The 14,769-nt window shown below is 31.6% G+C and overlaps 1 non-coding gene across 1 annotated transcript; it reads right to left on the bottom strand.

Moving 5' to 3' along the window:
* Positions 1-13,699: 13,699 nt before the first annotated feature.
* On the bottom strand, positions 13,700-13,773 carry TRNAR-UCG (transfer RNA arginine (anticodon UCG)). Its single transcript has one exon. It is a non-coding gene; the product is annotated as a tRNA-Arg (tRNA).
* Between the last annotated feature and the right edge of the window lie 996 nt (positions 13,774-14,769).

Below are 14,769 nucleotides of genomic sequence, written 5' to 3'. Positions count from 1 at the left end.
TCATTTTTATGAAAATTTTAAGCATATTTTCCCCTATTCTTGAAAAACGCCAAAATCAACCTTATCAACTCTAAAAATAGTTTTTTGAACATTGGAAAACATGATATGTGAACCTCAATCCAAACTTCAAGTGTAGCTACTTGACATGGATTTCGAAACTCCTAAGTGCTCCCAGGTGATTTCTCAAAGTATTAGTGCCATAAAAAACAACGAAAGAGTATTTTAAGAGAAATTCATCATTGAAAGCTAAGTATTTATGTGCATTGGGTTTTAAATATGTATTAACTACTTGTTCTTTGATTTATGAAAGGTGATTTCATTATTAATCTTGACTTTCATATCATTTGACCAGATTTTAAAAATCTTTCCACATTGCTTGCCTTTCTAAAGCTTTCAAGAGCATTGATTTTGATTTAAAAACTTATATTGTAGTTGGAATATTGGTAGATTCACTTTAGGAGTTGTGTAATCAATTTGTACTTTATTTTTGTATCTTCCATACAAGAGGTGTATTGATACATTTAAAGTTAGCAACCCTTGAAAAACATTCAATTTTAATTGAGTATTGTATTTCATTGGTAGTTAGGTGCTTGTATCTAGGAATAGTTGACTATAAGTCTCAAGGTGTTTGAGCTGGTATTGTAAATGAAGTCTCTTGAGGGTCTATGTTATAAATGTCATTTGGTTGACAATAGTGGAACTGTTAATTATAGGGCAAAGGCTCTCTGGGAGTAGATTAGAAATCTAAAATATTGATTATGAAAATCCTTGGTGATGTGGTTGATTGTTTTATTTTTTATTTTAATTATGATTTGTACAATCAAGATACAAGTTGGCCATAAATTTTAATAAACCTATTCACCCTGCTCCCGTTAGGTTTATCTTTGTGGGACCTTACATCATCTTTCTTAATAATTTTGGGTTGGTCATTCCACTTGCATCAAGTGATTACCCTTGAAGTGGTGCTGATGTAGGCTCAAGTGGAGCATTAGTCTGACCAACACCAACTCTTCATTGCCTTATTAGACACTATGAAGCCATCCAGAGGACAATTCTTAATTTTAAACTTCCATGTTCTTTATGGTGGTATTTTGTTGCTCCAACACATCATATATATTATGTAAGAGTTCTTATTTCTCTAGCTACAAATATCAAATGGTTTATCTATCAGTTAGATGCTAAAAATGCTTTTCTAAATGGTGATTTATCAGATAAGGTTTATATGATTCAACCACTTGGTTATGTGGTTGAGGGGGAGAAAGTATGTTGTTTGAATACGTCTATTTATGAGTTGAAACAATCCACTCGTGCCTGGTTTGACAACTTTACAACGGTTCTTATGAACCTTGGGTGTATAAGGTCTCAAAGTGATCACTCAAGTATTTCCAAAAACAACTATAAAAGGTAGGATTGTTATGGTTGTCTGTTGATGGTATTATTAATCTCATGGAGTGATAGTGGGGAAATTAGCAAGTGAAGAAATTTTTGAATAAGGAATTTCAACCCGAAGACCTAGGCCTTCTCAAATATTTCCTGGGTATAGAAGTTCTTCAATCTAGTTATGACATAATTTTGTTTCAAATGAAGTATGTTATTGATCTATTAAGAGAAACTAGATTGCTTGGGTGTAAACTAATTGATACACCTATGGAACCCAATGTTAAGCTTTGTGTTGAATCAAGTAATCATGTTGATGTTGGCATTATCGAATGGTTCGTTGGAAACCAATCTATCCAACAGTTATAAGATTAGATATCTTTTACTTTTTTTTGTGTCATCAGTCAATTTATGCATCAGCCTTGACAAGCTCATTGGATGGCATTGGATAGGATTCTAAAGTATTTAAAGAAAAATCATAGTCAAGGATTGTTGTAAAAGTGTTATGGGCATACCACTATTTAACCTTTGAAAATGCAAATTGGGTTGGTTCTCTTGATGATAAGAAATCAACTTTGTACAACCATAGGAGGAAATTTTGTCACTTGGAAAAGCAAGAAACAAAGTGGGGTGGCAAGACCAAGTGTATATGGAGTGGGTTATTATGGCTGAACTTTAGTTCAAAATAACCAAGCCCATTCAACTCCATTGCGATAATCAACAAAAATTCACATTATAAAAACCCAATCTTCCATGAAAGAACAAAACAAATTGAGATAGACAGTCATTTTTTGAAAAAAATTACAAATCGGTGTCACATCAATGTAGTATATTCCTTCAAAAAATCAATTGGCAAATATTTTCACAAAGGCTATTGTAATATGGTCTCTCTCTATCACTTGCTCCAAGTTGGGAATATTTTGATGTGTTTCAATCAGTTTGAGTGGCAGTGTTAAGCATTAATGGCATATCTTGTAATTAAATAGATGAGAAGTACTAGTAATTTTATAGGACTTTAAGTCTCTCTTTTCGTTCACTTGTACTAGGGTTTCTAACCCTCCTCTATAAATAAGAATTAAGGGGAAGAGGCTCACCCAATGAGCTCTCCTTGTTTGTGAAACCCTAAGGACTTGAAGTTTCTCTAAGCCTAGTTCTCTCCTCTGTTCTTTTTTGTTCCTCTCTTCTTCTCTTCTCCTCCTCTCTTACTCTAGCCTTTTTTAACATAAAACCCTAGAATCTAACAAAATTGATTCAATTTTTTTATTTATTAAAAAAATTAAAATTTTCTCATAAGTATGTTTAAAAACTAATAAGGTACCCCTAATATTTTTAATTTTTTATTATTTTAATAAAATATACACATTCATACACGTATTTAAATAAAAAGTAAAAGATAAATTACATATAATTAAATTTGATTCTATTTATATTAAATTAAATGAAAACATAAAAAATAATTCACATTATTAAATTGAATATTTATTTCACATATTTGAATTTATTCAATTATATTGTATGTAAGTTTGACAAAAATAACTTAATAAGATTAACTAAAAACTTCAAGATGAAAAAGTAATTAATCACTTAGCTATCTATGCTTCTTTATAATAACCTAATGAAACATTTAAGCATACATTATCAATAAATTTAATTACTCATTAACCTACTCCAAAGTTAGGGTAGCAAGTTTGATTAATCACTAAGATATATTTTACTCTTTAATCATGTAAGAATTAAGAAATTTATCAATAACATACACCTACAGTCTTATAACACTTAATTAATTAAGAATCTAAACCCCTCTAAGTTATATAACCTCATTAATCAACAAATTGTACCTAATTAATTGTTAAGTTACATATATTTAACCACTAAGTTACACTTAATTACTCTTTAAGGAATACATAGTTAATTACATTAACCAAATTATACTCTAACTGTACCAAATTAATTAGTTTCATAAGATATAAAAATATAAACTAATATATATATATATAGTATAATTAGTAGAATTAATATATAGCATTAAGTAATAATGTTGTAATTTGTATATAATCAAATATGTAATGTGCATCAATTAGTATCACCATAAAAAAAATTATTTTTATTAATAATAAATTAATGAGAAATATAAAATTATTTTTATATCAAAACTTTAAATACTAACTATTTGTATCGTTTTATTCAAATAAACTTTATCCGTGCAAGTATCATTAATTTTTCAATTAAGAATAATTACTTTTTGTAATCACATTTTTAGCTATATTAGATCACCTTTTTAAAATCTATTTGTTTATTATTTATTATTTATTATTTTAAAATGTATTTAAAATTATCAAATATTTACAATTATATATTTTTTAAAATAATTTATTTTTTTCTAAATTTTATTTATTAATAAAATATAAATTTAACTAAAAATTGTGTTTAAAACCTAATAAGATACTCATAAAATATTTTAATATTTTTTTATTATTATAATAAAATATACACATTCATTTAAATTTATATTAAATAATAAGTGCGACTTAAATTAAAATTAAATAAAAAAATTATTTACATTATTAAATTTAATTATTAATTTGACTTAGTAGAATTTATTCACTTATATTTATATATAGATTTCATAAAAATAACCTTGTATAGATTAAATAAAATTAATGAGAAAAATTGTGAAATTAAAATTAAAATTTACATATTAGTCAGTGGAACTGCTATTTGAGTAATATTTATAAAAAAATTATATTATCATAGGAATTTTTTTTTACTGGAAATCACTTTTTTGTAGAAGATATATGTCTCCAGATTAGTAGTGGAAAAATATTTATTGGTGGAAAACGTTTTTGCCAAAATGATTGTTTTTCAATTTTTAGTCAAAAGTTTGTTATTGGCGAAAGCTTTATTATGCCAAAGAATATCATTGTGTTTGGAAAAAAATATTTCACCTAAGATAATATGTGTTTTTAACGGCAAAATAGACTTTTCCATTGACCATAGCTTTCATTTTCATAATCTAATTCACTGGTAAAAATTCGTTGCTTAAAGTAATTTTTATTGTAGTGTATGGACATAATAAAGTTTTAAATTGTCGAAAAGAGCACAATAGAGAGGGAAAAAAATGAAGGTATGCCAAATCGTAGGTCTTGTTTTGTTCAAAAGAAGGATTTTGTTTTAAAAAAGAAGTAAAAAAGATGTTGCTATCAAGTTCTTACTTTTAAAGACAAGAACTAAGTGTCATACGACAATGATAGTTGTTCTTCCAATAAATTCAAAATATATGGTGATAAAGTTGGTGGTACACCACAATCATGAGCAAGTTACATTGAGAAAACATTAATTTTTTTAGGTATTTAAACATCTATATTCAATGTTTGAGCTACACAAATTGACGTAGCTAACTCATCAAGGGTTACACCAAAATTAGCTTATGAATTTACAAATAAACAAGTTGGTCGTAGCAAAATATTTGGTTACCTTCATATATATTTATAAAATTACTTACATAAGAAGCATTACATCAATGCATATGTGATAGTGGGAGTCATATTAAAGCATTTGAAATGGTAGCAACGCTAAAATTTATCATTTTTTTACTCTTTTCAGTTAGATGTAGAATAAATAGCTAATATTTTCTTGGGAAATGATAGGTCTGTTGTTGACCAAAGTTGTTCTAGTGACATAGTACCATTTGACATGACATATAGAAAAAATAACTACAGGAACGGGAGTATAATTGTGCTAATATTCCTTGGTGTGAATCACCATAATCAAACTGTAGTGTTCAATGAATCACTAATGTATGAAGAAATAATTGACTCTGTCAGTTGGTTATTTGAGACTTTTATTTCAACATGGTTTGAAAGAAACCGAAAACCATACTTGTCAACCAAATGCAACCATGTCAAGTAATAGCAGTTGTTGTGCTAGTAACAAATCATCGAGTTTGCATATGAGGTAAATATCAGAATACCAAAGAACATCATTTAAGTGTTTTCACTCGCCAACTATCCTTTAAAAGTAATTTTAACCAGTGCATAGTTTTACTATGAATATGAGAAAGACTTTTTTTTTATACCTGGGATAAATCTTTAAAAATTACAATAGTAGAGATAATAGTTGGTTGCAAGAGATGTTCAAGGCGTAACACAACTAGGTAATAGTATATGAAAGACATAATTTTGTGTAAACATGAGTACACAATAAAAGTGAAAATTTCAATTATCTCAAAAGGTTTACTTGAACTCAAAACTTGATTACGTACGACTTTTTGAAGAGTTCAAAGTTGTTTTCATGGTGACTTGCAAAAGAAATTCAAATCTATTAATAGTACATCACATTCATATTGATTTCTTAGGCAACCTTCAGGTTGAAATTTAAGATGGGATAGATTAAGGTTTTCTAATCTTTTTCCTCTACTTATAATGTAAATAATATAAACATAAAATTCATATTTTTAGCCTGTAAACCCTAGGAATCTACTTTTTAATGGGAAACACTTTCCTAAAAAATAAGTAAAACCTAATTATACCTTCCAACACTACCCTTAAAGCTATAACATATAGCTTCAACTCTTTACAAATTTTGTCTCACAATCCCATAAACATAAAATAAAAATAAAAATAAAAATTTGGTCTTAAAAAATTTAGGTCCTTAAAAAAATTACGGTCCATGTAACTTTAACAACTTTAAAATTTGTGGCTTTTGTAGTCTTCAGATTTTGAACTTGCGTTTTGGATTCAAAATTTTATTCTTCAATTTTCAATATTCTTTTCTCTTCAATACATTTGGCTGAAAATTATTTTATCTTCTATTCTCTTCCTTGGATATCTTTTGAAACTAGACAATAGTCAACAATCAACAACTTTTACCACAACTTGTGAAATTCTTCATTATAGTCTCCATTAAACACATCATTTTTTATACTTCTTTCCCTTAAGTTGGGGATCACTCTTTCTTTTTCCATGATGTCCAACTTGCTCATAACTAATATGAGAAAAGGACATCACTTACCAAATGACAAGGCTTTAAACACTAGTAAAAAATAAGTCTAACTTGAAAAACGTTGCTCAACTACAAAGGTGGACTAACCCGTTTTTAAGGGCATTAGAAAGAGTCTATTCACTTTTTAAGGGTAAGTAAGAATTCACTTGGATGAAGAATAAACTAATCGTACTTGACTCAAGCTGGATGTTGGATGCACTCTTAATCTTGTAAGTAGTGGGTCTATATGCATTCTTCCTAAGTGATGAAAAACATGACTAATTAAAGAAATACTAAAGGTTTTACAACAACTCAAAGATGTACGTAAGACAATAACACTCATAACTTTCAAACTAGGTTTCTAATTTAGAAAGTCCAGAAATAAGAAAGTGTATACCAAATTTATCAATCAATGATAGTGGTCAGTTTTGACACCCACAAGGGGAGATATGTGCAAGAATCATGACTAATCCATGACAATAAGGGCATAATATATAAAACATGAATGGTAGAAGAAAAAAATTAAACTATGGAATTAATGAAAGTTTGAGCAATATGACCTCAAATTTGACCATATAATCAACTAAGTAGAAAATTGACCTTGATATTTGACTAAAAAAACTTACCAGAAATTTGACCCTGCAATCCGATGATTAATTCCAAAACAAAAAGTATTTAATTATTCTTAAAAAAAGAATCAATTTTAAATCCTCTGGGCCCATTGTCGAAGTTCTCTCAGTCCCCATAAAGCATAAAAAATATACAAATATGGTCTTAAAAAAGGTTGATCTTCAAAACATTGTGGTTTATGTAGCTTCAAAAGCTTTAAAATTTGTCGGTTTTTTACCTTCAATTTTTGAGCCTGCAATATTTTCAATTTGTTTCTAAAATAGTGGAAGATATCTCATGATATTGAACATTTGCATATAAAGGAAAATAGACATTTGAGCACATGCATAACATAATTGAATATGGATAATGATAGCAATAGTATTCAATGCAGCTATCAAAAATTTGTTTATTGGATTTTGTTGTTGTCACCTCCTACATATTTATAGGAGAAAAAAATAGATGCAATCAACCCATAGTAATAGATGGTGCAAGGATGTGAAGATAAGTAGTATTTTCCATGATAATTAACACACAAGAAAAGTAAACCCGTTTGTAGCCGTTGACCGTTATTATTTGGAATTATGTCGTGTGGTCGTGAAACTATCAATACACATTGTAGAGTTTGAGGAGGCATTTATTTATGTTGCTTGTGGTATTAGGGAACTCATGGTAGAATTAGAAACAAAAAAAGATAATCAAAGAGACTATTTCTACAAATGTTGTGAGTACCTTACAAAATAGTGTGGAGAATGTTATAAAAAATGTTTAAAGCAACACATCCAAGCACTAGTGTTAAGAGAATGACAATTTGGGAAAAAGGCATCTCGTGGAGGTCACCAAAAATCACATGTCAAGAGTTCTCTTGAATTGTTTTCAATTAAAAAGAAACACAAAATTAGTTCATTGTCTTTTTATTATTGTTCCCTTTTATAATATCGCATAACACTTATTCTACCATTGAATACACAAGAAGAAACAAGTAATCAGTTTTCTGATTTACAACCTACAATAACTCAACTACCTCAAGAACTAATAAAGATAACAAATCAATTTGTATCTTTTATTTATATTTCTATAACTATTTATGACAAGTTGTTCTTTTTAGGTGACAATTGATCTATCTCGTTTATTTACTTAACAAATTTCTAAAAAGTTCAAAGATATATCATAGTTATCAAGTTTGACTTTCATTGACGAAGGTTATATATTCAATAACATAATATATAATATTCTTGTACATGGATAACTGAAAGAAAAAATTTCAGAAGCATTTTCTTAAGTTGATAAGATGGACATTAATGGTTCAACTCCCAAATGATATTTAAGACTATTTATGACAAGTTGTTCTTCTCAGGTGACAATTGATCTAAGTAGATTATTTAGTCAACAAATTTCTAATTACTTCAAAGATATATCATAGTTCTCATGTTTGACTTTCATTGATGAAGGTTATATCTTCAATAACATAATATATAATACTCTTGCACATGGATAACTGAAAGAAAAAATTTCAAAAGCATTTTCTTGAGTTGATAAGATGGACATTAATGGTTCATCTCCTAAATGATATTTAAGACACTTAAAATGAACCTAAGTAGAGACATGTGATTAATGAATTAGTGTTGGTACTATTGTCCTTTGAATCGAGGGATGTTAGCTTGATAAAGAAATGATAATTGTCATAGACAATCAAGGAATAAAAATATAGTATACATAAAATCATAACTAAAAAATATTCTATAATCAAATTATTATACCTACGTGAAAGCCAACATAGCCCCTTAGGACAAACAGTTTGGGTAGAGTATGATAAATGCACCACAACCATTTTTAGACTAACAAAATGTATCTATTATAATTTTAAAAAAATAAATATTAATACAACACATAATTGTTAAGAAAAATGAGATAATGATATGTTGGTCTTAAGATCCTTATTGATATATTTTCAATAATAACAAACACTAAAATTACTAATTATGTACATTAAGTATGCCTTACAGCTCAAAAAGCCCTAAAATGAAATTTCCAATAGCATATTCACTCGTCTGTTTGAAGACCAATTGAATGACCCACTATAAAAAGGGAAGCAAGTAGTTCATGTCAAAAAGCACTTCAATCAAACGATCTAGTAGCATCATTTGATTGAGCAAGAGAACTCAACACAAGAAGCAAGGTGGAGCCATCCAACTTGACGAAGAAGGAAAAAACTATTGAAGTCTATTTGCCCAGAGGCCTAAATGGCAAACCTAACAAAGACAAAAAAAAAAAAAAAGGTCATGTGAAGAAGGTTGTCCAACTGGACCATCACCGTCTAAATGATATGAGAGAGAAAAGGTTATGAAGAAAAAGTTTATGAAGGCTAACTGACTGGACTACCCTCTGTTAAGTTGTGGAGCCTAATTAATGCCTTACGTAGAGTTGGCCGTGGATCTGAGGAGCATCTCGAGTTGCTGCCCGAGAGGTTAGGGAGAAACACATGTAAGTGTGCAATTTCTCTTGTAAAATATTTCATCTTCATAGTGGATTACTGCAACGGCAGAAGACAGGATGTATTCTTACCTTGAGGCGAACCTGTATAAATCTTGTTGTGCTTTTTCGTGCTTGTTTTTTCCCTTCTTCCGCGTTTATTATTATTGCTCTCCTTTGTTTGGAATTAGGGCATTTAATTCATAACAAGTGGTATCAGAACTTTGATTCATGATTGAGAGCAATGGTTGGTGGAGAAGGATCGACACTTGAAATCAACAAGTTTGATTGTATGAATTTTGCGTTTTGGAGGATGTAAATCGAAGATTATCTGTACAATAAAAAGTTGCACACACCACTTCTAGATATGAAACCAGAAGGTATGAACGATGATGAGTGGAATCTTCTTGATAGACAAGTGTTGGGAGTAGTCTGGTTAACACTATCAAAGAATGTTGTTTTCAACGTGGCGTTGGAGAAAACCACACAAGGATGATGAAGATTCTGTCTAACATGTATGAGAAGCCTTCCACAAATAATAACGTACGTCTCATGAAAAAACTCTTCAATTTAAAGATTACAAAAAATACATCACTTGCATCACATTTTAATGAGTTTAACACGATTGTCAATCAATTGACATCCGTTCAAATTAAATTTGATGATGAGGTTCATGCTTTAATTCTTTTGGCGTCTCGACCAAATTGTTGGGTGCCTATAAGGGTTGTGGTCAGCAACTCTGTAGGCTATGGGAAGTTGATATTTAATGATGTTCGGGACACCATTCTCGTGGAGGAAGTTCATAGAAAGGACTCCGAAGAATCGTCATCCAATTCTACCCTAAGTGTCGATACTAGGGGCAGGAACTTCGAGAGGAATTCTAACAAGGGCAATGGTAGAGGGAAGTCAAGGAATGATAGAAGCAAGTCCAAATTCGAAAGAAATGTGGAATGCTGGAATTATCGCAAGTTTGGTAACATAAAGAAAAACTGTAAAGCACCGAAGAAGGATAAAAGGAAAAACAATGATGCAAATGCGGTGACTAAAAAGGTACAAGATGCTTTACTCTTGTCGGTTGATAGCCTTATTGACTCTTGGGTGTTAGATTCAGGAGCTTCTTTACACACCACCACACATCATGAGATCATGGAGAATTATATTGCTGAAAATCATGGGAAATTGTATCTTGCTAATGGATAACCTTTGGATATTTTCGGTATTGGTAATGTCAGTTTGAGGATATCAAATGGGACAATGTGGAAAATTCACAAGTTGAGACACGTACCCAAACTTATGCGTAATCTGATCTCAGTAGGGCAACTTGATGATGAAGGTCATAATGTGACATTTAATGGTGCTGCCTGGAAAGTCACAAATGGAGCCATGGTTGTCGCACGAGGAGTTAAAAATGGAACTCTTTACATCACTTTTAGTTGCTGAGACATGGTTGCAGTTGCTGATGTTGTTACTAATTCTGACTTGTGGCATTATAGGCTCGGTCATATGAGTGAGAAGGGAATGAAAGTGTTTCAGTCATGGCAGTTGACTGAGCTACCAAAAGGAAAGAAGGCCTTGCAGAAGAAGTGGGTATACCGAATAAAAGACAAACATGATAGCAACAAGCAGTACAAGACTAGACTGATGGTAAAGGGCTTTCAACAAAAAGAAGGCATTGACTACATTGAAGTTTTCTCTCCAGTAGTAAAATTGACTACCATTAGAACAGTGCTTGGACTAGTGGTAAATGAAGACTTGCACTTAGAGAAATTAGATGTAAAGACAACCTTTCTTCATGGTGATTTGGAGGAAGAAATTTATATGATTCAACCACAGGGTTTCAAAGCAAAAGGAAAGGAGAAAATGGTGTGCAAACTTCAAAAGAGCATGTTTTAAACAAGCTCCAAGACAATGGTATAAGAAGTCTGACACCTTTATGAGTAGTAATGGTTTCTTGAGGTGCCATGTAGATCATTGTTGTTATGTGAAGAAGCTTGATGACTCCTACATTACTCTACTGTTATATGTTGATGACAGGTTGATAGCAGGTGCTTGAAAATAGGAAATAGATAACTTGAAAAGGGAGTTGTCGAAGAATTTTTCAATGAAAGATTTGGATGTTGCAAAACAAATCCTTGGGATGAGGATTAATAGAGATATCGATGTCTTGAAACTGTCACAAGAAGAATATGTGAAGAAGTTGTTGAGCAGATTCAACATGACTGATGCAAAACTATTGAGTATTCCTTTGGCTTGTCACTTTAGGTTATCTAAGGAGCAGCCACCTTCTATAAAGCAGAAGAAAGACAATATGGCCAATTGCCTTATGCTTCTACTATTGGCAGTCTTATGTATGCCATGGTGTGTACTAGACCAAACATAGCTCATGCAGTGGGAGTTGTGAACATATATATTAGTGATCCGGGTAAACAACATTGGGAAGTAGTGAAGAGGATTCTTAGGTGTTTGAGAGGCACTGCAGACTCAACCTTATATTTCAGAAAGTAAGACTTGGGATTATAGGGTTATGTAAATGCTGACATGGTTGGAGACATTGATGGCAGAAAGAGCACCACTAGATATGTATACGCATTGGGTGGTACAGCAGTTAGTTGGGTCTCTAAGTTGCAGAAGATAGTTTCTCTTTCCACCACTAAGGCAGAATACGTCGCCATGACCGAAGCCAAAAAAGAGATAGTATGACTTGCAACCTTTCTGGGAAGAATTAGGTCTCAAACATGGGAAGAATGTGTTGTATTATGACAATTGAAGTGTTATTCATTTAACAATGAATCTTGTCTATCATGCCAGAACAAAAACACATACAGGTGCGTTATTACTTCATCAGATCGACTTTGGAGGATGGAGTCTTAGCACTTGAGAAAATTTGAGGGAGTCAGAATCCGGTTGATATGTTGACAAAGACTGTTACAATCGAGAAACTAAAGTTGTGTACAACTTCAGTTGGACTTCTTTTTGAGGATCGAGAAGTTGTTGCCACTGTAGAGGAGATATTGATGATGGATTACTCTCCAAGTGGGAGATTGTTAAGTTGTGGAACCAAATTAACACCATACGCTGAGTTGGTCGTGGATTTGTGCTTGTTTTTTCCCTTCTTCTGCGTTTATTATTATTGCTTTCGTTAGTTTGGAATTAGAAAATATTTTGTTTGGAGACATACGCCCAGGCGATCGGACAAACAATTTAAATTAAGGCAAACTTCTAGAAGAGAAGAAAAGACGTGCCTAATAAAATCTATTAGACTGGCCAACAACCATTTGAACAACATGTTCTACAAAAATCGCAAAATGAGATTTATGGTTTTGATTTGACCAAGATGGGTCTCCAAAATCTGTAAGTGACCTACATGCTTTACTTGAAATTTTTTGTCAAGATTTGACCAAGATTTGTAACATGACAAAACATCCATTTCCTAGCTCAATGGTTTGATTTTTTAACTTTGAGAATTTGATCGAAGTGGGTGACCCACCTCCCTTACTGGTCGTACGTGGAGGTTTTCCTTATCTGCTTTGGCTGTGTGTTGACCTAGCCAAGTAATTTAGGTAACCATCAAATTAAACTCGATTGACGAACTAGATTTTTATTGGTTCCATCTACGTATCGTATCAAAAGCAAAGAAGAGCCCAAGTAATTTAGGTAACCATCAAATTAACGTCGATTGACGAATTGGATCTTTATTGGTTCCATCTACGTATCGTATCAAAAGCAAAGAAGAGCCCAAGTTGATTGAGCTTAATTTAGTTGGTTGGTTCAAACCTAGTTTGATGGTATTGACTACAATTAAAAATTACAAATCTTTAAAAAATGATTATGAGCAAAACTCTTTAGATGGAATAAAGTCAATTCAAGTTCCAAATAACACGTATAACTATTTTGCATGCTCTAATTGTGATGTCTCGTAGTTATAATCAAAACAAAGAAGGCATAGGACTTGTTAGTGCCCCTTTTAAAAAAATGTTGGACATCTATGTTCGATTGGAAATGGAGTTTTAGGGAGTATTAGTATGTCTCCATTTCCTATAAAGTTACTTGGAAACCTGTAATGAGGAAACATATTTCTACATTTTCCAAAGATCGATACCAGCTAAGGGCACTAAGATGGCCTAAGTTTTAGATACATGAGTTTTAATGGTGAAGAGCGTAAATAAATTCATACTTAACATTGTTTTATATGCATAAATTCCTAAAGACAGTAACGTGTATGGGTATTTATTTATTTAAAAAAATAATTCTAAACAGTAGACGACCACAGTGGGAGTCGAACCCACGACCTTTTGATCCGAAGTCAAACGCGCTAATCCACTGCGCTATGCGGTCGTTGTTGCTTGTCTTCTCGTCTTTTAAATATAAGATTTATTTCTACATTTGAGTGATTAGCTAATGATTATTCCTTTTTAACCCAAGAAGATTGTCTTGGTCCAAATTTAGTCAGCCAGCGTGGTGGGGTGATGAATTTAAACCAAAAAAATCTGAATTTTCATATACTCTCCAATGAGCAAATTTGTAAAATTGTTGGGTCAATTTTGGGATTTCATTTGGGTTCCCTTGTGCTTTTATGCCTTTTTTTGTTCCTTATTTTGAAAGAGAAACGTCTAAATCCTCCATGAACCCATTCTTCTGCCCCTAGATCAAGGCCTGTTTTATTCTCATATTTCTAATCTTTTTGGTAATGGTTATGCTGATACAGAAAGGGGCCAGTTGCCCTACATCACAGAGACTCTGGTGAATTTTTGGAGCATGTTTGGATTCTCCTATTTTCTTGTGAACCAAATGAGCATGTTTGGATTGTGAAACCCAAACAGAAGTAAAATCTTGTTCCATCTCTGTTGCTACCTCTGGAACTATTTGTTTACATCTTCTTTCAATTTTGGTGTTTCCATCCGGTCTCCTATTTCCTTTAGAGACAAATATGGCTATACAAGTTCTATTTTCACACATATTGCTCAGATTTATTATCACTGAGCCGTCAATTTCCAGTTAGCAAATTTGTCCTTCCGGTAGCATTTTGGAACCCCATGAAAAGAAAAGAAAATGAGAATTTGATCATTATCATTCCCTTAACTCTGTAGATACAATATTATGTAACAACAGAAAAAATTAGTACTCTATTTGGTATATTATCGAGGTTGCGCTTGTTTGTAATCTGTGAATGTGGCTTGAGTGGGGCATCATTATACTATCTAACAAATCACAATCTTAATAAAATTTCACCTGTAACGCAGTGACAAGATTGATCACTCTCTCCTGAAGGGTTTTCTCATGTTCTATGCCTAATGGGGCACTAACTTGTTGGTTTCATACAGATCTCTATAG

Source organism: Aristolochia californica, unplaced genomic scaffold (genome assembly GCF_029961685.1).
Source record: "Aristolochia californica isolate CCGP_79_NKW_82.1479 unplaced genomic scaffold, dmAriCali1.0.hap1 SCAF_6, whole genome shotgun sequence".
Classification (NCBI taxonomy): domain Eukaryota; kingdom Viridiplantae; phylum Streptophyta; class Magnoliopsida; order Piperales; family Aristolochiaceae; genus Aristolochia; species Aristolochia californica.
This window is presented reverse-complemented; position numbering and strand designations above follow the sequence as displayed.